The 27866-nt window shown below is 37.8% G+C and overlaps 1 long non-coding RNA gene across 1 annotated transcript; it reads left to right on the top strand.

Moving 5' to 3' along the window:
- Positions 1–1199: 1199 nt before the first annotated feature.
- On the top strand, positions 1200–25517 carry LOC129784893 (uncharacterized). Its single transcript, XR_008748099.1, has 6 exons — positions 1200–1254; positions 7637–7757; positions 12987–13185; positions 18456–19184; positions 19296–19364; positions 23014–25517. It is a non-coding gene; the product is annotated as an uncharacterized LOC129784893 (long non-coding RNA).
- The last annotated feature ends 2349 nt before the right edge of the window (positions 25518–27866 follow it).

Here is a 27866-nt window from a genome sequence, read left to right as displayed (position 1 = left end):
AAGAAAAGAAAAGAAAAGAAAAGAAAAGAAAAGAAAAGAAAAGAAAAGAAAAGAAAAGAAAAGAAAAGAAAAGAAAAGAGAAAAAAAAGGTAAGAAAAAGAAGGAAGGAAGGAAAGAAAGAAAGAAGGAAGGAAGGTTGGTTGGCATGTTGTTTGGTTGTAACAGGCCTAGAGAGTGATATGAGGTGCACAGGATCACAGAGTCATTCAGTGGCAACACCATGATTGATAACTACCCTTCAGTTTAGATCCCTGAGAAGGATATCCATTTTCACAGCTATTCAAATATCCTTAAAGACTAGGATGGAGCACACTTGGAGCAGTCACTTATTCCATGCTTTTGTAATGTGGTACTCTCTTTTTAGAAAATAAGCAGAAATGTGTTATCCAACAAGAGTTTCTATTGACTTTTTGAATTTCTGATCAGTCCTTTAAGGGGAATGCCACTCTAGAACACAGTAGCCATCCTCACTCTATCACAGTATCGACATATACAGAGAAACACTATGGAGAGACAGTGATAGTGAACACGAAGCAAGAAATAAGGCCTAAGGCACCTGTGGGAGATGAAACAGAGAAAGGCAGAGGATTATAGGTGCAGATGTTTAGATCTAGGCACATAGCCTGTCATTCTGCGGCCAGTTTCTATCTTTGCATCACATACAGTGCTCACCTGTCCTTCCAAGAAGACGAGGAGCAAGCTAGTATTTAATGAGAGGGGAGCACTGTGTTATGAACAGCTTAACAGTGGAAATGTAATTATGAATTCTGCTTACAGGAGAAAAGAGGCTGCTGAGAGTGTCCCGTGGCACCTCAGGTGCAGTGCAGCACTGCCTCTTTCACAACTTGCGCGTGCTAGTGTTGCACTACCAAAACTTGCTTGCTCCAATTTTATTCCACATGTTAACATTTTGCTCTGCTAGGAGGGCAGCCCATTTGCTTTGCTTAGGTTGCTGCAATGTGTGTCAGGTAAAAACTTCCCAAGGGAGAGCGGAATTGGTGTTCCGTGGAGATCAGTTGGGGTGCTTGCCGGGGAGACATTCTGCTGTACAAGATGGGGCAGGCAAGCCTGTATGTTTAGGGCACAGTGGTGACTGCAAAGAAGAGCAGGGAACAAATACACAGGCAAGTTTAAGAAAGAAGGAGCCTTTCGCAGAGAAGGGGGTAGGGTTTATTCAAACCAGGAAATTGCTGAACAGTTAGAGAGCAAGATGGGAGGAAAGAACTTGCCACGTTAGGCTACAGTGGGTTTAAGGTAAGATTTATTTTGGACTCGGTTATTATTTAACTTCTTTTTCCAGTTTAATGTTTTGTGTTTTGAAAAAGTTCAGCTGCAGAGACTGAGAGCCTTCAGACAGTTTTGCTTTCAAGAAAGGTGTGGTAGTTCCCCATGGAGATATTAGCTGACTGAGTGTCCTTGCTCTGGTACTACTGATGGAAACAAGTTCTACTTGTGTATCAGCAGCTCCCAGAAGCTCTAGGTGTGTTTCAAGACACCAGTGTATACACTGACCCAACCAACACAAGTCTGTTTAAGATCGTATACTGTACCTGTCATGATTACGTTTGCATGCTTATATATAGTAGCTTGATCTTTGACTCATTTAATGAGAGCATTGATTTTAACCGCCGTGTGAGCTGCTACACAATCATTATGGTAAATACATCCTGGTTTATTATTTGGTTTTTTTAAAAATTAGACCATCAAGAGAACCCAAATGAGAACTCTGTTCAAATAGAAGATTAAGGCATACTACATTATTCTTTTCTTCATACTCGTAACATTGGAGATATGATATGATGTGCCATAAATTTAGCTAACAACTACTTGATTAATCTGTCAGCATAATTAGTAGATAATGTCCTAAGGGCTGTTGTAAATCAAGCTCTTTACAAAAGCAGAGGCTAGATATTTTTTTTTTAATGGTCATTAATAATGATATATAGAAAAAGGGATTTCTCACTTTAATATGGAGTTTTGAAAAGTTAACTTCAGGTGTCTAAATGCTGAGTGTCTGACATGTACAGCTACATGCTCCCTGTAGGGAAATAGACACATCAGAAAGCTTTTTAATTCCACCCTGAAATGAGTGAAATGAAACTGCCCTGGAGATTCCTTCATCTTTTTCTGATTACTATTGAGTGATCCCAAGACAGCATATTTAAATTGATGTACTAATTTTTACCTGGCCCCTCACCAAGAAGACTATGCTGCAACTGTATGTTTAACATGGCTAAATTTGCCTCTGAGCAAACTAACATCTATGAGAACATGGTCCTTTAAATGACAGCTATAAAGATATGATCCTTTACATAAACATTTTATTTCAGAATCATAGTGGGGTAAAAGCACATCTGACATGCATGTGGTTCCTCTAATGGGCAGTTGTGGTCCTCAGTTCCCCTTCTTGGCTCTGCAACGTGAAAAGATTCCTGTTTGGGGAGGATGACTACTAGTTATAAGTTATACTGCAGAGACTAACCATGGGTTGAAAAGTATTTTGACAATTAGGCATTAAAGAGGTTGTGATATATTTTGGATAATTTATTACTTATTATTATAATTATTTGTCAGTACTCATTATTTATTATTCAAGAAAGAACTGATCACCAGGCAACCAAATGAGATAGATAAATCAGCTTTGTCAAATTGAAAGCATCATGATCCATAGCTCCAGGAAAAGGGCTCCTGTGCTCGTGATCCAAGCACAAGCAGGAAGAGAGTCTGGAAGAGCCATTGCTGAAGGTCCTCTCTGATTGTCAGGTCTCAGTGTAGGCAAAGCAGAAAACATCCTGCTCTTGCATGGGATGGGAGCTGAAATCTCTTGTCCAACCCACTTCCAGTCTTTGCAAGGCTCTTGTATTTTAGTGAAGCATTTGATTACCTTTGATGGAGAAAGAGGGATGTATGTCAGACACATATCACTGCAGGAGAACTTGTGAAATTCTTGGGAACTTCACAGTAAACCCAGTTAGGACCCACTAGGCTGACAGAAGGGAAGGCAGGAAGGCTAGAAATGCTGACACCCCTGCCGCCAGAAATGAACTGAGAATGATGCAAATTTTTGCATCAGAAACACTAAGATCTAAATTTTACTTAAAATTGGAAACACAAAAACTGGTAAGGAAATGAGGGTCAGTACAGTACAGATTAAGATATGAATTCACACATGGCACTAATTTGAAGTGTATAAAATACATGATCATATCAATAACAAAGGAGAGTGAACACAAATTAAAAGAGCTTAAATGTTTAAATGTGAAATTTACATTTTACCATGCAAATTCTTAGCCAACATGTTAAGAAAGAAATCCTGTCCACCCAACCTGAAGTTAAAGGGTACAAGTGGGATTCTGTTGCCTAAACCTGGGTGCCCAGGGGTATTTGAAGTGCCTCAAAGTATCCAAGATACCTGAGTGGAGCTGGGAGATAGGTCTCAGGTCTTCAGGAAACTCTGCTCCCTTCTGCAGAGGGAGCTGGAGGCTAGGTAGGACACAGCTCAGTGCCTAAAATCACATTCAATCCTTTTGCTTAGGCAATGCAAACTCTCCCTGGGTTTCAAAACAGATCTTGGGTAAGTGATGAGGTACCCTTATGTATGGCTGTAGAAACAATGTTGTAATTAACAGTACCAGTGAGCCCAACCCTTTTCTTAGAAGTTCATAAAAAACAAAACCTTTTATTCCACTACATACAGGAAAATCAGATACCACTAATGCTAAATGATACCTATCTGCATGTTAGATGTTTCTAAAATGAAATTATTCTATCTGACACCCCAGAGTGTGTAACTTTTGGTTGATTTTGATCAGATTGGCTTTTTGGTCTCTCTGCCCGTGGAAATCACGTGCTTATTTGAACTTCTGAATCTCTGCGTCATCAATATTTTCTCACTATTTTTCTCACCATTATTTAGTATTGATTAGATTGTAATTCAATAACAGAAAGATCTGTATATTACATTTATATTCTGCTAAGCTGCTATTCATATTGTGATCTTGTTTTATTTCTAAATTACTGTCAGTATTGGTCATTAGAACCAAATCAAATAACCAGCATCAATACTGATAGCCTAGGGAAAGGATGACGGATTTCTTTTGGGGGACTTCAGGAGGCTGGGAAATGTTGGCTGGTGGTTGCATGTAGCCAGTACTGAATGTCCCAAGAATTTCAAAATATTGTACATGTTGACTGTCTAAGTCAGAAACTGTTGCATACAGCACAAGACAACCATGTTAGACATCAAGTTAGTAGAAGAATTTCCGAGTACTTGTGGTTCAGCTCAAGTGTTTGTGACTTGATTATAGTTGCTTTGTATAAACATAATAAAATGCTAACCATCTGTGCATGGCTGTACAATACACATACAGATACACACCCGCACGCACTCCTAAATACACACACACACACACACACACACACGTATTGATGTCTGCAGCGTGTGTGTGTGTGTGTGCATATCCTTTGTGCTTTAAAAAGATCGGTTTCACAAAGCTGAAAACAATTATGAATCAAATCATCTGGGAGGAAAAATTGAATCAGAAAAATGTGAATGGTAGTTAAAAACTGTTTACTTCAAACCCTAAACAGTGTAATCCTACAACTAAAAAGCTTGTTTAAAAGAACCAAAATGCTTACCAATGAAAGCAACAGTAACTATCTATATCTATAACAGGTGTAGCAAGAAAACAATTTATAATGTGGATTTGGTTGAGTTTTTTTATGTTGGAAGCTGTAGAAAACTGAGACTGTGAAGAGGAAATCTGGCTGCAAGTGTTAAGGGCAATATGAAGAAAGAACATTTTTGGGAACAAAAAGAAAATGTTATTGATCCATTTTTAGAACAGTACATAACAATGCATTAAAAGTAATTTGTGTTTAATGACTATTTTTGTTCTGAATTAAAAAAAAAAAGTAGATAATACATTTACCTTACATAAAAATATTATTATCTAGTAATAATCAAAGTTCTTCAATAATGATCAGCATTAGATCCAGATATTTTCCATTTGGGAGTTTTAAAATAGCTGCCCAAGGAAGACTTCAGAAGCAATAATGTTCACTTTCAGTGAGTATTTCAAGACTTTGGAAATGCCAGACAGTTGGAAGAAAGATAGTGCTGAGCCTATATATCTAAAAGGAATAAATACGGTAATGCTGGAGATTACAGGATTATCAGGGAGATGCTGATTTCAGACAAAAGCATGGAATATATATTAGTCCACCTGATTCATAATAAATTTGAAGAATTTAATTCAAGACAACCAGCATTTGCTTATGAAAGTAGATGTCAAAATACTTCAATGTAGCAATAACATTACAGCAATGTATTACACTGATGATAAAAGGTCAGCATTATATATTTTGATTTTTGTGGGTGTTCTTTCTAACATTTTTCATGTCCTAATGTGTTTTTATGTGGATGTTCTAAAATGGAAAGGGCCTGGAATCAATATAACATATTAACATACTAAATAGATGTAATCTACCTAAGCAATAGGTCCCAATAAATAATTTTAAGCAGAGATGCATTATCAAACAGGTGAGAAAGAAGGTGGTATTTTTAAAAAGGGTGAAAAAACATGGTGGATAAACATCTGCAAGCACTCCTTGTGGACTAATGGATACAAAGTTGAACATGATATTTGAACATATTAATAGGGAAGCATACAGTCATTAATAGCTCCTCAAATTTGGTACAAACCATCCTGTAGCCTTATTTTGATGTCCACAGTGCAAAGATCTATGAGGAACAATGAGATGGAGTCAAAGAAGAGCACCAAGGAGTGAAAAACAGTTTCTGAAGAACTCACCTGAAATTAAGTCCTTTTTTCAGAAGGAAGATGAAGTCTTGGGGTTTAACCATTTGTAAATACTCAATGCTGCAAGATACTTTCAAATCAAAGGATACTAGATTTATTCCCATACTTTATGCAGACATTAATTCCAGTGTCTCTGAAATATCAAAAGATATATTTCCAGAATTATTCTGTCTAAAATAATTGCAGCTTTATTTACTTATATACTCATTACTTCAATATTTAACAATTATTTTATCCCATACATTTATCTAAAAGGCTAAAACCATCTGCTTGGCTCACAGATTCTCAGCCCAAAGACCACATAGGACTGGAAGTAAAGAGCAGAAGGAGGGATAATAACTGAAGTTTGCATCTAAGTATTATTAAATGGATTTTCATGGGTTTAAATATCTGCTGGGGATATAATATCAGGGTCACTGTGTGGGTCATAATGTGTTATCAGTGAGTTCCTGAAAGAAAGAGGCTGCTCTTTCCAGAAGGAAAGGGGAGGTGATGTTGTATGTATCAGTAACAATTGCTGTAAGGCTTTTATAAAGTGGTCTACACCAAAGTGAATCAGGTGTGCATATTGGGCTGCTAGATCTAAGAAAGCATGAAACGAAACGGACAGTAACAATTATTCCAGCATAACATTTAAGGAGAACCCCTCTGAAACTTTTATTATTAAGAAATGCCCCGTCCCCAGTGTTGTGGAAGCAATAGAGTTGTGTTATGCTGTTATCCAAGGTCACTCTTGTAGATCTTCTTGTGACAGAGTCGTACACACTCATGGGACTTACAGAAAGCTAGCAGAGCATCCTGGTAGGATAAAATCTTCTTGTAATCCCAGTAATGTGCTTCTCTTTCAGTAGTGAGGACATCTGCAGATTTGGTTGGGAAGGGCCTAGTTTTTCATACAGTCATGTATGCCTCAAACCACAGAGATACCCAGAAATTTCAGATAAACATTTACTACTACTATAATGGAAGACTCAGAGTCTATGTAATATTTTCAAAACACTTAAAAATACTGGAAAATGTGAAATTAAAAAAAAATAATTAAACTTTGACACTCTATTGCCATTCACAGACTGGTAATTTTGTGAAATGCCAGTTTATATGTACATGGTGCAAAATGAGAAAGAATATTGTTTCCATCAAGTTGCACATTTTATCAATTGCACAGTACAACAAAAATGCATTGTAGAGAAAAATCCTGGGCCTAAAAGGAGAGATAGATAATAAAACGATTTTTTTTCCCTCATGTTCCAAAAGATCCTTGAAATTTTTTTCAAAAAAATTTTTGAAATTTCACAGAGGAAAAATTTTGTCAATTTAATTACATAGAAAGTACTATATGAACTACCATAAATTGACGTGCTTGTACAGCATAAACTGGTATATTTTCTGCAAAGGAAAAGCTTCTAAGCTGGTTTCAAGTGGTTAAAAATTACCTTTGTGTATTAATTGGTTGTTAGACTAACAGTGTACAAGTCAGGAAAGATGAAAATTAAGATAATGGAGAGATCCTTTTGATGACAAAGAACTGCTTGTATTTCTTTCAAAATATACAACAAATTTCTGTGTTTAAAGTTTAGAAATTGGAGTACTCTGAACTTGTAATATGTAAGATTACAACAGATTTTTTTATCTATTTTTTTGATCGTAAGTGTAACTCACCTGAAAAGACATCACAGAAGAGCAGAAGTCATGGGAAAAGCTTTCATCCAGAAGTATACGTTATCTACTATGTAACTTTACAATTTGATTTCTGCAAACAGTGAGTTTGTTGCAATTCAGCTACTTCTTTTTGGAAACAAATGTTTACCTTTCAGGAAATCATAAGAATTTCAGAGGGCCTGAAAAAACTTGACAAAAGGCTCCATGTACGTTGGTTGGACAAGAAATGCTGTACACAGACATTCAGCTGAACATGCATCCTTCAGAAATCCTTTGGTGAGAAATGTTCTAATACTTTTGTCTTCAAATCCTCATTTTCAGTCTTCTGAAACTTATAAAATATACAATGCCAATTTCTAACTCAATTGTATAAATGTGAATTTTCTTCCATAAATAGAGTTGGACAGATAATATAAACCCGCTGCATATTACTTCTCCTAGGACTGGGCTTAGTGGTGATTTTAGTTCTACATGTTGAGTTTTCTGAGCTTAAAATGAAAAAAGTGCAACTTTATTTTTTTTACAAAATTTAAATTGTATATCTGAGAGCACTTAAGAGATAAATACATGATATACAAAAGAAAATGGGATTTCTCCTTTGTTTCCTTTAAAATAAAGTGGTGTTTCTGATTTACTCCAAACAGACAGACTTGTTGGGGGACAAAGTAAATGTGAAAAAACACCAGTCAACTGGATGTGGTAATTCTACCAGAAAGTTGTTTCCCAGAAAATCTGGGACATTTCTTCAAGGTCTTGTATTGAAAAAAAGTACTAATAAGCTTACCAATAAGCAGGAAAAGACTCAGTGGAGAATGACTTGTCATTTTTTAAGCTCAGGAAGTGTCATAGAATCCAATGTTTTTGCTTGCATTTTTTTTCCCAAGGCCAGTGTTATTTTTTCACTTGTGAAATCAGTTCCACCTCTCAGGCTAAGAATAATGCTGCCAGTGTTGTGAATCAGCTTTGCTACTTGTATCTCCAGAATGGACTTCTACAGTGGGGACCAAAAAGTACAGGTGAATATGCATGAGTGAGGCGCTTGCATTGACATATGCCTTGAACCACGTCTTGTTCCTCGATACCAACAAAATAGTAGATTATCCCAAGCTTTCCTAAAAAAAATAAATAAATATTATGATTAAAGCAGGATAAACAAGTTGAGAGCAACCTGTATTCATGATTGCAAGTTGGTTTTTTTCTTACCTTACATTACTACATTTTGTCCCATCAGGATTTCTGGTGGGTTATCATGGCTAGAGAAAACTCACAAACATTTTGCTTAAGGTCTTGTGATTTCTTTTCTATTATAACCTACATATTCCATCAAAATGCTATCAATATGTTTTCATGTGGCAACTTTAAACAATGTTGGCTTTTAAAAAACATGGTAAAAGCAGTATATTGTAAAGGTTTAAAATTAAAACAACATTTGAATTTTGATTCTTTGTGAAAAAAGTTTTCAATTTTATAATTTCATTAATATTTACATCCTGAGTGGATCTTTTAATAGCTAGAAAAGACTGAAATAGTCTAAAATTTAAAAAATTAAAAGAGATCATAGTTATATTTATTGGTGTGCTGAGTTCTAGATGTTAATGGGAAATAATTAGTCTGAACATTTTTCTTAAGGAATATGAAAATAGAATAAAAATAGACTCCTCCATTTGCTACAAAATATCTTATAAGGATTGATATTGTAATTACAAGTCTTGCATAACTTTGCGTGCCTGTTATGTTACTGGGCTAAGCACATTTAACTGATGAAGTTGAAGAAGTCAAGCAAACATTTTGCAAAACAAGTCAAAGATCTTCTCAGTTGAGCCATGGCAATGGTTAAAGTCCTGTCCTTTGGGAGAGTGGGAGCTAGTTACAAGCATTCGCTGTAGATGTTTTTGAGTAATTTCCTTTTTGACTTCCATAAATCATGCAGTACTTTAATTGCAAATGCATTACCAGCAGACCATGGCCTAAGCAGGATTATGGATTTTCATTTGTTCCTAAGATTAGTCCATGTTTTTGTAGTTCACTTAAGATCCTTTCAAATGCTTTTCTCTTATCTGTAAACTATAATAGTGATTGCACTTCAGCCTGCTTAATTATTAATCTTTATTTAACAAATTAGTAATTGGATATTATTTGATATAAAACATGCTTTTGTTGAACACTGAGTTCATTTTCTGGCTAAATAAAATGAGAAGTGGGAGAGGAAAAGACAAATACTGGACTTTTCTCATTTAAGTCTCACTTTTTCCAAGTTCACAAAGTAGTTATAGAAATGGATTCATTTTGCAAACTTCTGATATTTTACAATTAAGTTTCCATCCAAAATACAATTTGTCTGCAAGTTCTAGAAATGTTTTTTTCAGTCTAGTTTGAAATCAGGTGGTTGGTTCAGATTGATCAGGTAAGTTATATGGTATTAATTCTGTTAATTAAGTCATTCCAGATATGCTGAATCCAGCCTATATAGTCAGGGCACTTCAAAAAAAGGTTTTTGTTTTTTTAGGAGTCTTTAAAATGCAGGAAAATGGAATAATCAGCTCTTCACAGCCATGATGCATAGAACAAGAGGTAACCAGTTTAACTTGCAGCAAGGGACAATTTTGCTATATATTAGGAGAAAAAAAAGCCACAGTCAAGGAATGGAACAAATTGTCTGGGGAGACTGTAGAGTCCTCGTCACTGGAGGATTTAAAACAAATATGCACGTGTCTGTCATGGTGAATATATGGCCCCTGTGAGGGCACATAGCTATATTAAATGTTTTATTTATATACTTTGTGACCCCTTTATATGTTATCTTCTAATTTTATGTCCTTTTCCTGAGCCACTCTCAGATAAGCAGTAGGATACTCAGTGGTGTGGTATGGAAAGAAGTATGTACAGAGGGAAGTATGTACTGCTTCCGAAGCAGTATGCAAAAGGAGAATAATAAAAAAGAATGAGCAGGAACTCACAGTATATGTAAAAGATATTGCTTGTATCACTTAACATACTTCTGGTAACTGTTTAAAATTTATTGATGGAAAGAGTATAAAAACTAGACTAGAGAAACTCACCCAGACCGGCATAGCAAGGAAAGGAGAGTTCTTAACTGTTCCTTCAAAGATGATGAAAAAGAACAATCCATCTGCAAAAGATGGTCCAGGGAAAGGTGGGCAGTAGGCCCTTTTCCAGCATAAGACTGACAAAATCGTGATGAGGAAATGAAATTTTCTGTTTCAAGGCAGAATATGTGATAATACTGTTGGATGGAAGTGTCCTCAGTAGGGGTGGTCTGCATGGAACAGGGAACAGGATTTGGTATAGTCCTTCACGGACTCCAGCAGCCATCTGTCATGAAATAATATTTAGAATTTAGAGATGATTAAGCTAGCTGAAAGCTTGCCTTTGCTCAGCTTGTTTTGCAGTTGTTTATATTTGCTGTGCTTGTATATTTTATGACTTGGATAAGTAAACAATAAAATCTGTCTTAACTCCATTTTATGATTTTTAGTCATAAATAATATTTTGGACATATTTTGGGATCCTTCTGGGTTACAAATTAGCCTGCCTGCTTCTCTTCTGTATCAGCATTAATGCCAATCTACTTTCCATCGAGCAGTGCCAGAGGTACTTGGAGGTCATCCACTGCGATGCTAACTAGTTTTGGTTCCTGTCTCATGTTGAAAACTGGTGAAGATGTTATATTTCAAGACAGGAGTATGCCTTGGAGAAGATATTGCTGGCAACATCATCTACAAGCTAATCAGCAAAGATCAAGTGTCTGTTGCTAAATGTGCAGGGTCTGCATGATTTTTTTCCCTCTAAATATCCTGGCCCAAAGTTTTAATGGATCTGCTTATTAGTCAAAACAGTGAGAGGAGCTTTAAGGGACTGGATGCAATGCACAAAGGGCCCTGTGAGAATGCTGACAGTTAAGTAAAGCCATGTGAAAGAGGAACATTTAAAAGGCTGTACACAGCCACAGGACTCACAGGACCAAAATAGGATTGTCATGGAGATGGATGCCTAAATATACATACACATGTTTATCAAAGGACACTGTAGAGGCTGAACTTACTCTAAGATTTATGTTTGGGTGAGGGAAAGGTTGTCTTGCAGAGCAGTGAGGATGGAAGGAAAGGCTCTTTCCTTCAGTCAGGGTCATTGCTGGAAAGAGTGGACTAGAAAACAAAAGCAGAACAATACAGCAGCCGAGCCCAGCTCATGCACAAACAGGAGAGAACACCAGCAGCACAGAAACCATATATGTAAAATAAACTACTCCACCATGACAGAAGTAGCATGGAAAAACAGAAAGGGATGTTTCTTGGGCTCATTGAAATTAGGGTTAAAAATCTGAATGGCTTCACTGGAGCCACATTTTATCCATTTTTTTGTAAAGACATTTTATTACCTGATTATATATTCAGTCTGACCTGAAAATGCCAGCTTTTCTGATAAATGCCTGTGGACAGAGAACATCTTTTACTGAAGCAAAGTGTTCTTTCCCTCTTTTTTTTTTTTTTCTTTCTTTTCTAGTGAAGGAACTGTTTGACATAAAAGACTGCCAGAAAATTGAGTATCCTTCAGAAAAAGGTAAAAGTAGGCTCACGGGATGTGTGCCACTGGAAAAAAGGGTCCTGTACCTTCAACCTGAGTTACTACCAAATGAAAACTATGTACAGACAAAGTAATTAACTGGCCATGTACTCCTGAAGAAAATGTTCAGCTCCAGAAAGAATATTATAAAGAAATCAGAGGATATGATGTTATTTTATATCCATCTGCAATGTATTACATGCATATTTGGTTCTTATGTGCACGTGTGTTTATGTGAATATTATGTGTATATTATATATTAAGTACATCAAATGCATGATTTTTGATGCACAATACATAGTTGTCATTGAAATAGGTGCTTCTAGGGCTGTACCTATCTGCTGGTGGGATCACAGAGGAGCTGAAGAGGTCCTACCAGAGTTAGGTGCCGGTTCCCAGGAATGGTTTATTGTTCTGTAAACCAGCAGAGGGTGCATCTCCTCCCACAGGGCAGGGCTCTTGGTATTTCTTCACAAGAGGACTAAGATCCTTGTATTCATGAGCAACACAGTTTTGAACAGAAATTTCAAACTATGAAGAGTGTTGTAAAGCTTCAAAGCAAACAGTCACCAATAAAAATTCACATGGTAGGTGCATGTGAACCATCCGGGACAGGAAGAGATGTTAGGGTTTGGGGTATTTAAGAAGCCTCTGGCTGATGTTTTGTGCTTACAGTTTCTGCTGAGCAAAGTCACATGGTAGCTAGAGGCATGATTTCAGGAGGACATGAAAATCCACTTGTTTGATCTATTTACCCATCCACTTCTCTTCTGGGGAAGTATTCATGCAAAACACTTTATGAGTTTCTGTATTTTTCTGTCTTCCACCAGCTCACTACATTATCACACATCCTAAAGGCTGAAATGAGCAAAGAAGCGCGATGCCGCTGTTTCCTTACTGCATGCTGAACCTTTCTTGCAGCTATTGACCCTGTGCAATGTTGAAGAATTTGGCTAGTCCACGTTCATCAATTTGGAGCAACTGTTTAGGAGGCCATTGCCCCTGAAGATATCTCCAGGTCCCAGGGACGTGACTCACTCGGGGCACGTGGTGGACTCCAGCAGTCTCTCCTGTTCAACTTGCTGAGTGAAAATGAGCGAATGGAGGTAGAAGAATCCAGGTCAGTGCCTTGCATGTCATTTGGTGGTCTTTCAGTTGTTGATTGCTTTCTCCATCGTAAGGTCTTTGATTTTAATCGGATCATTGTGTGCACATATGGATATTCCTGGTGGCCTAACCAGTGAACATAATTAAAAGAAATGATTGCCTTTCACTTTAAGCAAACATCTGGTTTTACTTGAAACAAGATGACTTAGCTGTTTCAGAAACATTCTTGTAACCCTGGATTCACATTTTCATCTTAAAATATATATTTTCTCTGTTCAAGCAGCATGTTAATGTAAACACTATATATAACTGACAACCAAAATTTTCAGAAGTATTTGGTGCTCTGAGCATTAGTGAAACCACAAGAATTATTACATTTTTGATTTGATCTCTGTAAATCTGTTTCAACAGTCACTCTGATTTAAACAATTATTCTGATTTATACTCCAAGAACTATAATTTGCAGAAAATGTAACCATGTGAAAACATGTTTTTGTATAGTATATCTTGGCAACCTTGTTTTGTTGTGATGTCATTGCGTTAGGTTTCATGGAAATACTGAGGGAATAAAAGGAAAACAAGACCCTCTCTTTGAAGTATATTCGCATATCCCCTCTTTTCACCTCTGAAAAGGTTTTAATGTCTTTTTTCCGTAATGACACTGAGTTTTCTGTTATTGCTTGACTGACATTATAGTCAGAAATGTACTAAAGACTCTCATGAAAGGAATTTAATTGAGAGGGAAGGTTTTGTCACCTTTCAGTTCTCCCTATCAGGTAGGAGTCACCATTTGTATAACGAGCTATTTTGAGATCCTGGAGTTCTTTGCTTTCATGTTGTTGCACTGCCAGATTCTAAACAGTTAAACACAGGCATGTATGCAAGATACACAGAGCAGAGAAAATGAAATTTCAGAGCATTTATCAACAGCAGAAGTTAACATTGGAGCTTTCTCCATTAGAACTCTATCTAATCTGGTTTATTGTAACATCTGAGGGAAGATGACTGTGCTTTATTAAACCAATAGCTCTCATTCACTTCATCACATCTGCTCTTTCTAGAAAAATAAAATAAAATAAATACAAGGTTATTAAGAGTAGCCCTTCATTATAAAAAGCATACGTTACAGATATGTACAATAGAATGAAAAATGGCAAAAGAAAATGTCTTCATATGGAAGCAATCCATCTGGATATATCTAGATATGGTATACAGGGATTTCCAGTACTATTAAAAAGGTTATCCCTAGTACAAGATATTAAAAATATGCCTTGTATGATTTAGGGATTTTAAACATATCCAGTGTTTTTACTGAAAGAAGAGAAAAAGAAAAAAAGGGGAAAAGAGGAGAGCATCACATTCGGAAACATTCCTGAATGACTTCACATTTTTCTTCTTTCCAGCACCAACAAGAAAACACATCAGACACAAGCTCATGCCTGTCAGATGTGACCATATGCTAAAACAAATGACACCACTTGCTAATTTCATTTCCCCAGCTTGTGCATTTGTGCATGCGTCTGCTGTTCTGTGTCTTCGATGTTTGAAAGCAGCACCTTTATTCTTATCTGCTTAGTTGCACAATGAACTATAAGAAATTTTCCTATTGGGGCTGATTCTGCATTCAGTTGCCTTAATCCTGAGCAATTTAATTCATTTCAATGTATTTCTTAGTTGACTAAGAGAATACCTGGAGAACTGAGCTATCATAACTGACCCTGTAAACATCATCAACCACAGTGCTTACATACTGTGAGTAGTCCTTTTTGGCACTCTCTACGAGGCATGAGACTAGTCAAGTAATATGTTCTTTGACTAGTACTGAGTTGTCACAGGATCAGACCATTAATAGATTTTTTTTTAAAATGTATTTTTCAAGAGTAAAAAAATCACAGATTTTGTTGTTTCTGAGTTTGTGCAAGCTATTAAGTAGCACTCTTCATGAATCTATCTTCACAAATCTACTTTTCAATGTATTATTATCAAAAAAGTCCATTTAAATTTTGTAAATTGGCAACTGTTTCAACTCCACCTGAAAAAGTAAATGAGCAAAATGAACACTGGACATGACCTCAGCACTAGTCATATATCATGTTCTAACTATTGAAGGCAATGTTTTATAAATCTCTGCAGCTATAGCCATAGCTTTGAGTAATTTACCATATTTCCTTCAAAATGCCAATCATGGACTGTCTCTAGTAAATTTTGTTCTTGGTACAATAAATAAAATTAATGTTCATGTATTAAGAAGAGTTACTGTAAATTACTGCTCCCTCTTTTGTGACTATTGCTTTAGCAGTTGGTGTAGGAAATGAAGTCGGTTTGGGGAGTAGGAAACAGCAAGAGTTGTAGAGTACATTTGAAATTCAGGTTTAAACCGATCTCAGCCTGCCTCCACGTTAGTCATTTCAAGGTCTGCTGCAGGTGGTCTTCACACAGAAGCTCAAAAGAGGCCATTTGTGCCAAAACGTGAAGCTGGAAGGGGTAAGTGATGGAGCATTCACAGGGAACAAGAAAGCTTTCATACTATGGAGAGAGTGAAGAACCAAGCTGAGCAACTTGGAAAAGTGTTAGCGAATAGAAGGTAAAAATACATAAATAGGTTAAAAGAGAATGTAAGAAAAGGAAGGACAGGCTTTGTCTTTGGACAAACGTGGAGACGGTTTTCAGAAGAGACACTGCTAAATTGCTATTGTTCTGCTAAAGTATTCTTCATAAAATAAGTAGAATCCAATCCCAGCTGAACTAGCACTGTCAGTATTGACAGTTTTTCCCAGTTCTACCTCAGCTGAAATTCATTATTCATTTTAATTGTTCCTGCATCCCCAACTTTCTAATTTCTCCTTTTTCCCAGTCCCATCACTTTCTCCAGAGTTGGCTTTTTACCCTGCTGGAACTTAAAACTGAGGGTGAAATCTTGGCACTACTGAAGTTAATATAAGTTTGGCCTCTGCAATGAGGTCTGGATTTTACATAGCTGTTTAAGAAGTTCTGTGGGAGAATTCGTGCCTTCACTCAGGCATTTGGCAGTTACGTATTAAAATCTATTTCTTTCCACTGACCTACAAGAAGCCCAGTTTATTATTTGAGATTAGGCACTTACTGTGGATTACAAAGTGTCATTGTTATGATTTTATCCTGAATGTCAATAGTTAAGTGGCTGAGGAGGAGCTATGAACTGAATATGGTTGTGTCCTCCAAGCTTTGTGTAAACATGGGCTCGAGGAGATAGTGATCCCTCCAGACACGACAAACGTGGGATGAAGGCAGAGAAGTAGCAAAGAAAAAGAATAAATAATGTGGTGGCAAACATAAAACATTTTCATGACTTGTGAGAGCTAAGGTCACTGAAAATGATGGGTGGCATATTGGGGGATATCGCTGACTTTTGTCTTTGCTATGTTTCCTGAAAGAAGCCCCTATCTAGTTGTCCTGGACCATAGGTTTGCATGAAAATGGTAGAAGCAAGTAGCGAGGAGATGCCATTTTGCATAGGAGAAAAGTGAACTCAGAAAACTGTCCACTTTCAAACAAACTGTGTTTAAAGATAGCAGCTGGGGCTTTGCCAACATCTTCTCGGTGGGCGGTTTGATGTTCTTCCACTTTGTGGTTAAGCTAGGAGTCGTACTATAGCTCAGAGCAGGATAAAGGACCAGATCTTATAACTCAGCTTCTATGGGTAAAAACTGCTTACTACTTCCCCGTAGTGCAGGAGACTAGATTTTGTTTCACAGATATGGTTTCATCAAAGCAAAGCAAATTCCACAATTACTCATTACTTTAGTCGTGTTACTTGTGCAGTGCAAGATAACTACATGCTTAGATTTTTGCTGAATTAGGGTCTAATTCTGCTGTTGTCTTCTCAGCATGTATTTAAAACAAATTTGGAATTAATCAGTGTAAAAAGAGCCTGAATATGGCGTAGCTGCTATTCCATGGCACAACCTTAATGAATTTTCCTGTGGAAGTTGTCTGTGGCTGACTTTGCTTCTGAGCACTGTCACTGATATAAATAGCATGTGTAGTGTCATTTCCATGTAACAGATTAACAGTGAAACAAGGAGTTCATTAAGAGCATCAGAACAAGCATACAAATGAAAAACCAGCAGTGTAATTCCGCTGTTGCTAATGGAGGCTTATTGCTCCTTTAATAGCAGGGCAGTCTTCGCAAAGCTTGAAGCTCAATAATGAGAAAAAAAACACCATATTTATAAGTCTCAGAAACACTGCTTTTGGCATCTTCAAGGGCTATTGTTGCTATGGTACAGATTAGTCAAATGATCAGAAAATAATTGTGTGTTGTCAACAGGGCAAAAGGAATCTAGCTGAGATACTTGAAGTACCCCAACACAAGCTGAGCTTAAGATTTCTTCCTTTACTGTTTCTACACAGAAGTTGGTGAGTGGAGTCAGTCAAGGGAAATAACCGAGGTTGTGGGTCCGAAAATTTTCATAATCTATTTTGTATGTAAAGACAAAATTTATTCTTTCATTGTCTGGGTTTTTAGGGCTCCTGAAGTTTAACAGATCTCATCGTGGACCCAAACTCTGCTTCTGTTAAATAAATTAGTGAATCAGTGATTAACACTAGAACTAAAACAGCATGGGATTACAAAGCATGCAAACTGTTGTTGCTGCAATGCCACATGTGGTAAAAATGAGTATGGAGTATTTGTAGGACTGATGGGAGCATTTGTACCATTTGTGTTTAGCAGTGCTGGTCAGGGTAGAAGTAGAGGGCAAAAGCAGCATCATGCTCCGCAGCATGACATGAGAGAGGCTGTGACATTCTGCTGCTACAATGAACAAGTCTCTTGAGTGCTGCCCTGCCTAGAAAAATTGACATCCTTTACCAGCTATATCATGGCTGATATAGCTGTCTCCTCTTCTCATTAAAGCCATACATACAGTAGACATATGCTTGTACTGGCTTTTTTTTTTTTATATATATATATATATATATGTAGGAAGGAGAGTGTGGAAGAGTGGTTTGAGATACTCATACGCCTGTGTGCATGCCAGGCTATATGTATAATATTCCTTGCAGTGTGAAAATTGCACCCTGAATTCTTCACAAAGGAACTTACGTAGAGTGCCATCAAGCCATTTAATGCTATGAGGCAAGCAGAGGCTGAAAACATCACAACTGTTAAGAAGTACCAGGGCATCAGTGGAGAACTGGTGGGAAAGTGAGGAGAATAATTGGTTAGGGCCCCTAGCAGGCAAGTCACAATTCCCCCGCCATTCTTCTGTTTGCCTTAACGGGCTTCAATTGCCTTCACAGGTCTGCACACCAAATTCACCTTCTGGGACAGGAACATTAATTTATTTGACAGCACTGTGTGGAAGCGGTGTGGTGGTTTCATTTTCCCCTTCCACAATCGGCCTTTTCCATTTGTATGGGAAACAAACCATTTCTGTGAAAGATCCCCAGATCTCTCGGCAAGCCAGGTCCAAGCTGGAGTACATTAGCATCCTTCCATTAGTGTGACTTGGAATTTAGACAGGCTGAAGGTCAAATGAAGCGAACTGATCTTAAACTCCCAGAACAAAGAAAGAGAAACAAGAGGGCAGGTATGTTGTCTAAAATATTGCCAAGTTATTTAATAAACTAACTTAAATTTAAATTGGTAGCCTTTTAAATTTGGCAGCTTTGCTTGATACTGGGCAAACTTCAGAAATTTGCAACATTGCATTGGGTGAATCTGTCCCATTTTCTTCCAATAGCATTTTAAACTGTTTCACCTTGTGAGTGGACAGGTCTGACTCAGAGGCCCTGTATCCAAGTATCCTGAAAGATATTGCATATACCCTCCTGCTTTTCTCCTTCAAGACCTGAAGAGACTGCTGTGACCACATTGCATGTTATGCTTCAAAGAACACTATACAAAATTACTCAAGTCAGGCCTGGATCAGTTGCGTTACCGATGTGTGAGCTAAGGCATCCTGGTGAGGAGACCTTCAATCCTGAATCAAAGGACGGAGGGTCTGTCCTACAAAAGCTGATTCGGACGTAAGTAGTTCTGACTGTGTGAAATGTTTGTCTTGCTTCTGCTCTGAATATCGGCAGAGATTTTTCAGGTTAGAGGCGCATTTACATTTCTTGCAAATATTTATTTCTCAGGTGAGACTGAGCATCTCTAAACCAGACATACAGGATTGTGTCCTCTCCATCATCCCCAAGATGTGCCAGGTATATACAGTCCTTCACACCCTTTTGCTAATGTGTAAACTGACAGCCTGCACAGAGCTGCAGAAACAATTGCAGCACTTAGGCTGATTTATGTTACCTGTTTATTTTAAATGGTGAATCAATCAGAATAACAACAAAAATGAAGTTGTTCCTGGCTTCCAGGACTATTCTATTCAGTTCTAGTTCCTGTAACTATGCATTTGCATTGCATGTGCCTAATGCATTTATATCTATACAGTAGACACATATTTCCATATTTGTGAATTCCCTTACACTTATAAATCACTATATATAGTAAACTATATTTAACATAAAAAGGGCTGATTCACATCCTTTCTGTCTGGCAGAGGAGCAGCATCTCTTGGACTAAACCATGAAACATTTCACGTTCACCTACTTTTTTTGGCTTTTCTGGAGATACTGTTACTACTTGTGTGTTCAGATCTCAGGTTCCTCTTTTTACTCAAGTTTGGATTGAGTGACTATAGTAGACATGAGGTTGAAACACCTTGGCTTTTCTGAATCTTACTCTTTTTGTTTTAAGGGAATTCCTTTCCTTTCAATGTGCCACAGCCTGCTCCAGTTTTACTGTCCTTGTTACCAATCCACTAGGCAAAAGGAATGAAGCAACTATGATACTTCACAAAACTCAGCAAATACCTCTTAGCTTTCACCCTTTTGACCCCCTTTGGCCCCTAATACTGTGACCCTAAACTTACGATTTATAAGAATCTGGTCCCAAGAATCCATTCAACTCTTAATGAACTATATCTTTAGTTTGGATAAATTGATAAATACAAATTAACTCGGAGGTAATAAACCTGATCAAAGAAAGCATTTTACAAGCACTGAAGCAGTGAAGCCTTTTTACAGAGAATTATTAGAACGAAACTTGTACTGATAAAAAATAAAAATACAATTTAAAACTGAACCTTTTAAGAAATATTAAATGGCTGCATATTTTATATATTAAATCACACAATGTTTCAAAAAAACCAATGGTGTCCTCTTTAATGAAACTCTATTAAAGAAACAGACCTGTCAAAGGAACACATTTTTATATCCAGTTAGGTTTTGTATTTAACAGATTCCCACTTTGTATATTTTTCTGTGGTAGCTGCTAAGTAAAATATATATACTCTTGAATATTTGCTTACTTCTGGAATGGGAAATTTCCACACAATTTAGTGATTTAAGAACTGATTCTAATCTAATTAAAAAAAACCCTTTGGGAATACTTAAAGTCACTCAACCTGTGGAACAACAGCCCTTGTTCATTTAGGGCATCATCCAGTTCCCAGAGTCTTTTCACAGATTTCAAGAGAGGCTGAACTGCACCCTGGAGCCACCAATGTGCCAAATTGCTAATCTGACTGATGCTCTGGCTTCATTAGACCTTCTGAAGAACTGCTCTGGGAGTTTATCACCTTTCAGTGATTACTCAGTTGCTCTTTCTTGCTTTCTTAAGTAGATTAATAATAAAGGAGACTAATAATGAAGGTAGTCAAAGTTCAGAAAAGCACAGGAAGGCTCAGATAGTTCATCATGTCACTGTTCGTTGACAAGCTACAATACATCTGAGGTGCTCCCACTGACTGTGAACAGACTGTTAGCACATAGAAAGGGCAGGGTAATCCTACTTGGCTGTCAGGGACAAAGTATTTAAAGCTAAATTACACTGTATTTGCAACAAGGAAGAGTGCATACATGGAGAATTGCAGCAGCTCCATTGATACCTTTTAACTTGTTGACTCACTGTCACCATCAGGGATTTGGGCACCTCTCAGGTTCACAGTGCTGGGTTTACCATTCATACAGGTGATAGCTGCCCCTTAAAAGGTTTTGAAAAAGATGATACCCAAAATCAGAAGTCACTCACACAAATTCTGTCCCTAATATCAACAAGCAAAGTCCATAATTTTCTTCCCAATTGCAATAAATAAATAGCAGCAGTTTAGAAATTACATTTTATCACGCAATGAATCACAAAAGAATTCAGACGTGGCAGTCATCAGGTCCCATCCCCTGCCTAAAGCAGGGCTGAATCCAAAGCTCTATTGACCATATTACTCAGTGCCTTTTCCTGTGAAGGTTGTGATTATATTCACAGATGAAAATTTAACAACCTTTTCTTGGTATTGGTTTCTTGTCAACAATTATCATAAATTGGCACTGCTTTCTATTGTTATTTTTAGCCTCTGGACTAAAACCTAGAATTCAACCATTCAACCCCAAACCTGATACAGGGTTTCGTTTAAAGTTTTTTTTTCCTGAATGATTGAAATAATTCAAAATGTCTTTGCAACTTAAAGCAGAGTTCCAGTCTGGGTAGTGTGTTAGGCATTATTTTCATAGTGGGAAGTGCAGAAAAGGTGCAAAATACAAGGTCCAGATCGTTGTTCAGGTTAAATCAGCATTTTTTTCCTTTGACCTAGTAGATCAGCAACTTCAGTAGCCATCTCTGCCATTTTTCACTGAATTCCTCTTCTGTACTACCCTGTTCCACCACGAAAAATCAGCAGGAATGCCTTTACTCCACAACTTTAAATACTTTTTAAATTTTTTATCTGACCTCCATGTGTTGTTAACAAAATTTTTTGTGAATGGGTTGCAGAAAACTAGTTCCTGACAGTTTCACTTGTTATGATTCCAGCCATTTTATCCATTTTATCACCTTTTTAAACAATAGAAAGTCAATTGCAAGTAATCTGCAAATACCTCCCATAGTATCTGATTCAGAGCAAGGTGATTAGAAAGAGTGATTGCTAATGAAAACCAGAAAGTGTCACTGGTGCCATCCACCTTCCTTTTCCAAGTTCTTGAAACACTTGTTCTGTAAGTAGCACTGTAGGTGTGTGCAGGTATACGAAATAAACCCAAGCACAGCTGCTGCATGTTCTCTGTACAAAAAATGCATCCCATCTGTTCTCCCTTGAGGCCAGACCAGCTCTAGCTGTGTAATCCCTGGAAGGTGCTTGTTCTTAAAACTTAATAGCAATGAGGATTCATAGCTTCTATCTTATAAAATACTCTATAAAATAACTTTGAAATATTCTGACAATGTAAAGAGGCTGTAAGACACTCATTATACTTCTTTCAAGGTCTTTTGGATTGGCATAGCAGATATAAAATACCTGTAATATAAGTGGGAATACATGTACTGGACTCTAAAACCTTTACTTATAGAGGATGAGAAAAGGTTCTTCTTTGTCCTAATGTATAAATCCTGAATCATTCAGTGCCTTTGCACAAAACCTACTGACTGGACCGCTCCAATACAAGGGTACAAGTTACATTGTACCTCAAGCATTTCCTTCTGTTAAGGTTAGGTGAACATTCATCCTTGCAAAATTCCTTTGCCATAACAAAACAGCACTTTTCCTGAGGAATGCATGTAACAAGGGGGATAAGAAGAAAGGAAAAAAGGCATTTGTAGAACAATTTCCCTACTCAACATTTTCTCGTTGTGCATACATTGGTTTCATTCATCCGTACCTCTGCTGAAGTTGAGCACTTCACTGAAACATCTAATTCTCTTCACCACTTTATTTACAGAGAAAGATGAGCTTTAAACCATTTAGTCCAGTTTTGCTGAATTTTTTTTTCTAAAGTGATTTTTTCTTAACTGTTTGTTTTCATTTCTTCACAGAAGACTTGCAGTGTGTGAGATGTTTGGTTGCCAGCAGAGAACCTTGATTATCAAAGACAATGCTGCTATAGAGTACAAATGTACATTTGTATGGCATTTGGCTCAGATTCTTCCAGAAGAAGATAAGTGAGCAATTCTCCTTTGGCTAGCCATTAAAATGGAATCCCCAAATAAACTCAGTAGTTCAAGGCCAGCACTTCTCATGGCTGTGAGTGAAGAGAGCTGGTTACAGCTTCTTTTTTTATCCCTGTTAGATGGTCAAGAGCTTAAAGCAAACACAATACCAGGAAGGGAACAGACATGGATGGGGCTGGATTCAGGCAACACATGAATGGAAGGCACATGTAAGCCTCTATCCCATCGTATTCTTCACATTGTGAGTAACCATACAAAATGGACAATGAGTATTTGCTACGTTTTTGTGGTTAAGCTTCATTTCCATTTCTTTCTACTCTCTTTCAGGTTTTGTATAGCTGTTACTCTGACACAAAACTTTCTTGAGGGGTGAACAGTAGGTGACCAAGTTGTATCCCTAAATACAGATATCTAGTGCTGTCAGGTGTCTTCGCATGGTGGGTTGCCCCAGGCCAACAGCCAAATGCCTGCCAATGCACTCGCTCACTCTCCCCCAGCAGGATGGAGAGAAAGTAGATGGCAAAAAGGCTTGCAGGTAGAGAATGATGGCTAAATAGGGAAAGCAAGAGCTGTGTGCCCAAGCAAAGCAAAAAGAGGAATTTGTTCACTATTTCCCAGCAGCAGGCAGATGTTCAGCCTTTTTGAGGAAAGCAGGGTTTTGTCACACATAACAGTTACTTGGGTAGACAAATGCCATAACCACAAAAGTCTGCTTCCCATTCCTTCTCCTTTCCCTAAGCTTTTATTAATGAGCACAATGCCATATGGTATGGGATATCCCTCTGGTCAGCTGGGCTTAGCTGTCCCAGCTGTGTTCCCTCCCGGTTTCTTCTGGACCCCCAGCTTATACGCTGGGGAGCACAGTGGGAAAGAGAGAACACTTTGATGCTGTGCAAGTTCTGTTCACAGATAATGAAAACACCAGTGTCTTATCAGCACTGTTTCAACCACCATTTCAAAGCATGGCACCATACAGGTGGCTATGAAGAAAGTCCCCTCCATCCCAGCCAGTTCCAGTACCCCAGGGCACTCACAGGGGGCTGGCATGTAAGGGTCAGGACCTGCCAAAGCCTGCAGGCTACTGAGGCAGCAGGAGCAGGTAAATGCCAGGCAGGATGCCCTGAAACACCTAAGGCAAAAATAGCTATTTTAGACATGCCTATATTATGTATCACTTTGGATCTTGCCTTTATCTCCTTCCTGTTAGGTTTTTACCTCCTGTGAATGCTGCATTGTGGTGATCCCTGTTTGATACCACTGTTGAGTGAAGAAACAGCTTCAGAACATAACAAGCATTTGTTGGGATAATGTATGTGAGGTATGCGCATGTGGATATTCATCTATCTAGCCACTGATAATAATGTTTTAGCCCAGATGAACCCATTTCTAGTCCTGCCAGAGATGTTGGTATCACATAGTGTGGATCACTTATAGAGGCCTTGCGTCTTCCACAGCAAATTCTACCGAGGTACAAGGCACATAGGCAAAGAAGCATAAGCTGGCAAGTAATTTCAAGTCCTGGGACATGACTTTGTGTATCTAGTGCAGAGGAGCAGTTGGCATGACATCTTTATGTCTACTCTGTTAGTACCAAAACACTTGCAGCCAGATAGGAGTTTAGATGCTGAAATACTTTTGGTGCTCTGAATGTAAACTGTAAGTCCACGTAAACATTATTTCTAGTGAAAAATTTATTTGCTATAAGCTAAGGAGGAGAATGTAATTTACATAGTCCAGAAGAATTATAACACTTGACATCCTTTTACTGGCTGGTAGGTAGCATTTCTGGTTTAAGTATTGCTTCAGAAAGGATTTGAGTAAGTCATACTTAAGGAGCATTTAATAACAAGAGAAGAGGACAAATGGAATTTAACCTGTCTAGACAACTGTATCTGCATGGAGTAACTCTGTCTGGCAGTATAAAACTCTAGACGCAGAAGACGTAGATCTCAAGATTTGATCCCACAAATAAATTAGCTTTCCATTTCAAAAGGAAACATTTGGAAGCATGGGACAGTCACCCTTGACTTGTCCAGGGGCGCCTCTGCTGCTGTGGAAATCCAGCAACTTCACCAACAAGCCTGTCCCACCTTTTCCTAGATGAGATGTCTCCAGTTGCTCCAGTTGCTTCAGGTCAGGGACATCACTACCAATGGCTTCCCGAGTGAAACTCTCCCATCTAGGCAGGCCCTTGCTTTCAAACTGTTTGATAATTTATTAGCACCTAAATGCTGTTGAAAAACACATCATTCATAGCTTTAGCACCAAAGTAAGTGTTAAATGGCTGGCAGGAGGGCTATCTGCAGGAACATGGCTGGTGTTTAACACCTAATTATCACTTTCCAGGGTCCTCTGGCTAAATAATTGAGAACTGCAGTACCCAAAGGTTTCAGAAAGATTTTGGAAATGTAATTACCTAGCTAACAGAAAATTAAGCTGTAATAAAGCCTCCTTTCTGTCCTTTTGAAAGCTTCTGTTTTCCTGTTTTCTGGTAACAGGGCAGGGTCAGCTGTTGTTACACAAAGCAGTGACAATCACACCTCAACTCTATTTCTGTAGAAGAGGTCGTGGCATATTTACCGCAAACACAGCCAAAAAATATATCAAATGAGAAGAGGTACTCAGCAATGGCATATGACAAGTGGGTGGCAAAACAGTACGAAAAAATGGGGAGACTTCTTTCTTGTCATCAGCTCTGTCCTTTCTAGGCTGCATGGAGGAGGTGGGTGATGACTGTAGAATTTGGGGAGCTGCGTGAAGGAGTATGAAAAAGCATTGAAAGAGACACCATCAAGCCCACTGCTGTCACAGGCGAGCCCATCAGCGAGCTCTGTTGATAAATTTAGAAACCCTTGAGTCGAGGTAGAAATTACTTGTATTCCACTCTCCCCATTTTAACATTGCTCCACACCAAAGATTAAGAAGTTAATTGCTTTTATTTTGCTACCTGAATTTATTTATAGAGAGTTTATATCCATTTATTCTTCTGTCAACATTTTCTTCAGCTGATAGCAGGTTTATTTTACTGATGCCTGTGTTACTCCTATAGGTTTAAAGAATAATTACATCTTTGCTCCTTTTTTACAGCTAGATCAACAAGTTCTAGATTGCACAGGTTCTGATTGTATCTTCCTATAAAAACAGACCTAGTTCCTTTCCAGCATAAATTCATCTTTACTGAATGTGGAGATTCAGAAAGGTCTTTAAATAATGCAGTACATGTCTCTTCCCAGCAACATTACTGCTGTTCTCTAAAGTCCTGCTGGAACTATTCCTTGTTGTCTAGTATGCTACATGAGGATAAAGTTGCTATGAGAAAATACCAAGAGAAATCGGAGGAAGAAGCTCCTGGAAGGACTGGAGGTCTTCTGGGATCTGGAGGAAATGAGTTATGAGCTGGAAGGTTGGATGGCTCCTCTCTCACAAGGAAGATTAATGGGATAACCCAGCTACTGGATGAAGGCAGATAAAAAGGGGATTATCAGCAGTAAGGCACCAGTTCCTGCACTTACTGTTTGCAGCAAGACACTTTCTGAAGCTAAGGAGGAGTGAAATATGTAATACAGAAAGTCATTGTATTGGTAAAATAAGAGCTGTAACATGGAAGAGAAGGAGCTATTTTGCCACCATGCTGTCTAGGTCACACACCTGTGCTCAGCAATTTCCCTAATTATTATCACTGATAAACCCTATGCCAATAGCTAGGGCTCCAGATTTTTCCAATTTTAGGCTAAAGTCTCTAGATACTGCTTGAGGGAACAAGGGCCTCCCCACATGTATCTGCGATGGAAAACCCTTGGAATGTCAAGATCAGTCCTAAAATGACAGGATTTATCACAGTCTGATTACAGAAACTTATGTAACTACATCAAGTAGCAAACTTCTTTAGATAGTGCACAAAGTCTCTTTCCACTTCAAAATGACCTGAAACCAGACTTTTCTGAAACATGGATTTTTATGCATTTTATGGCAGAGGTCACAATAGACAAATAGCTGATACATAAAACAGAATAACAGTTCAGACAGAAAGATGATGCTTTAACGGAATCATACAGTAGTACTGACACTTCCGAATCAGCAAGTCTGAGGCTATAATGCTGAATCCTAATATTTCCATTTAGACCCATGTTTGACAGCATTACAAAAAATGGTGATGTCAAAAAGACTACTGTTCCTGTGGCTGACAAGGAAACCATTTTATATATAATTGTTTCAGCCTACAGAAGAGGGTAATTCCTTTGGACATTGCTGGGTTTTATTTTCATAGAGTGAATAAATTATCTTAGTCCCCTGGATCAGAGGATGTTAAGTTCGAATCCTGTCACTGGAATAATCACTACAAAATAGTTCAGTGTTGATTCTGCAATTTGTGGGTAGTTTTGGTGGGAAAGGCATTTTTCCAAGTTTGCTCTCTTGATGTGTTGAAATTACAGAAAAACTGAATTCTCAAAAGGGTGGCCAGGATAGTCAAAATGGCAATTGGCTGAAATATGTACAATAAAAAGTAGACTAAATTCAATAAAATACTACCCTGCTGTTATATTTTCATCACTATAAAAAGTCTATGACAACTTAACTAGATCTGGCTATTTTTATGATTCTTAAAGTGTTTGTCTTAGATGCCTTTGGTAAAGTCTCCATATAGGTGTTAGGAAATCTCACACTGGGTTTCTGAAAAATTTAAGTGTTCTTTTGTGAGGTTCTCATTTACTGAAGGT

The sequence above is a fragment of the Falco peregrinus genome, chromosome 7, assembly GCF_023634155.1.
Source record: "Falco peregrinus isolate bFalPer1 chromosome 7, bFalPer1.pri, whole genome shotgun sequence".
In the NCBI taxonomy this organism is placed as follows: Eukaryota; Metazoa; Chordata; class Aves; order Falconiformes; family Falconidae; genus Falco; species Falco peregrinus.
Note: the sequence above shows the minus strand (reverse complement) of the source record. Positions and strands in the feature narration are given on the sequence as shown.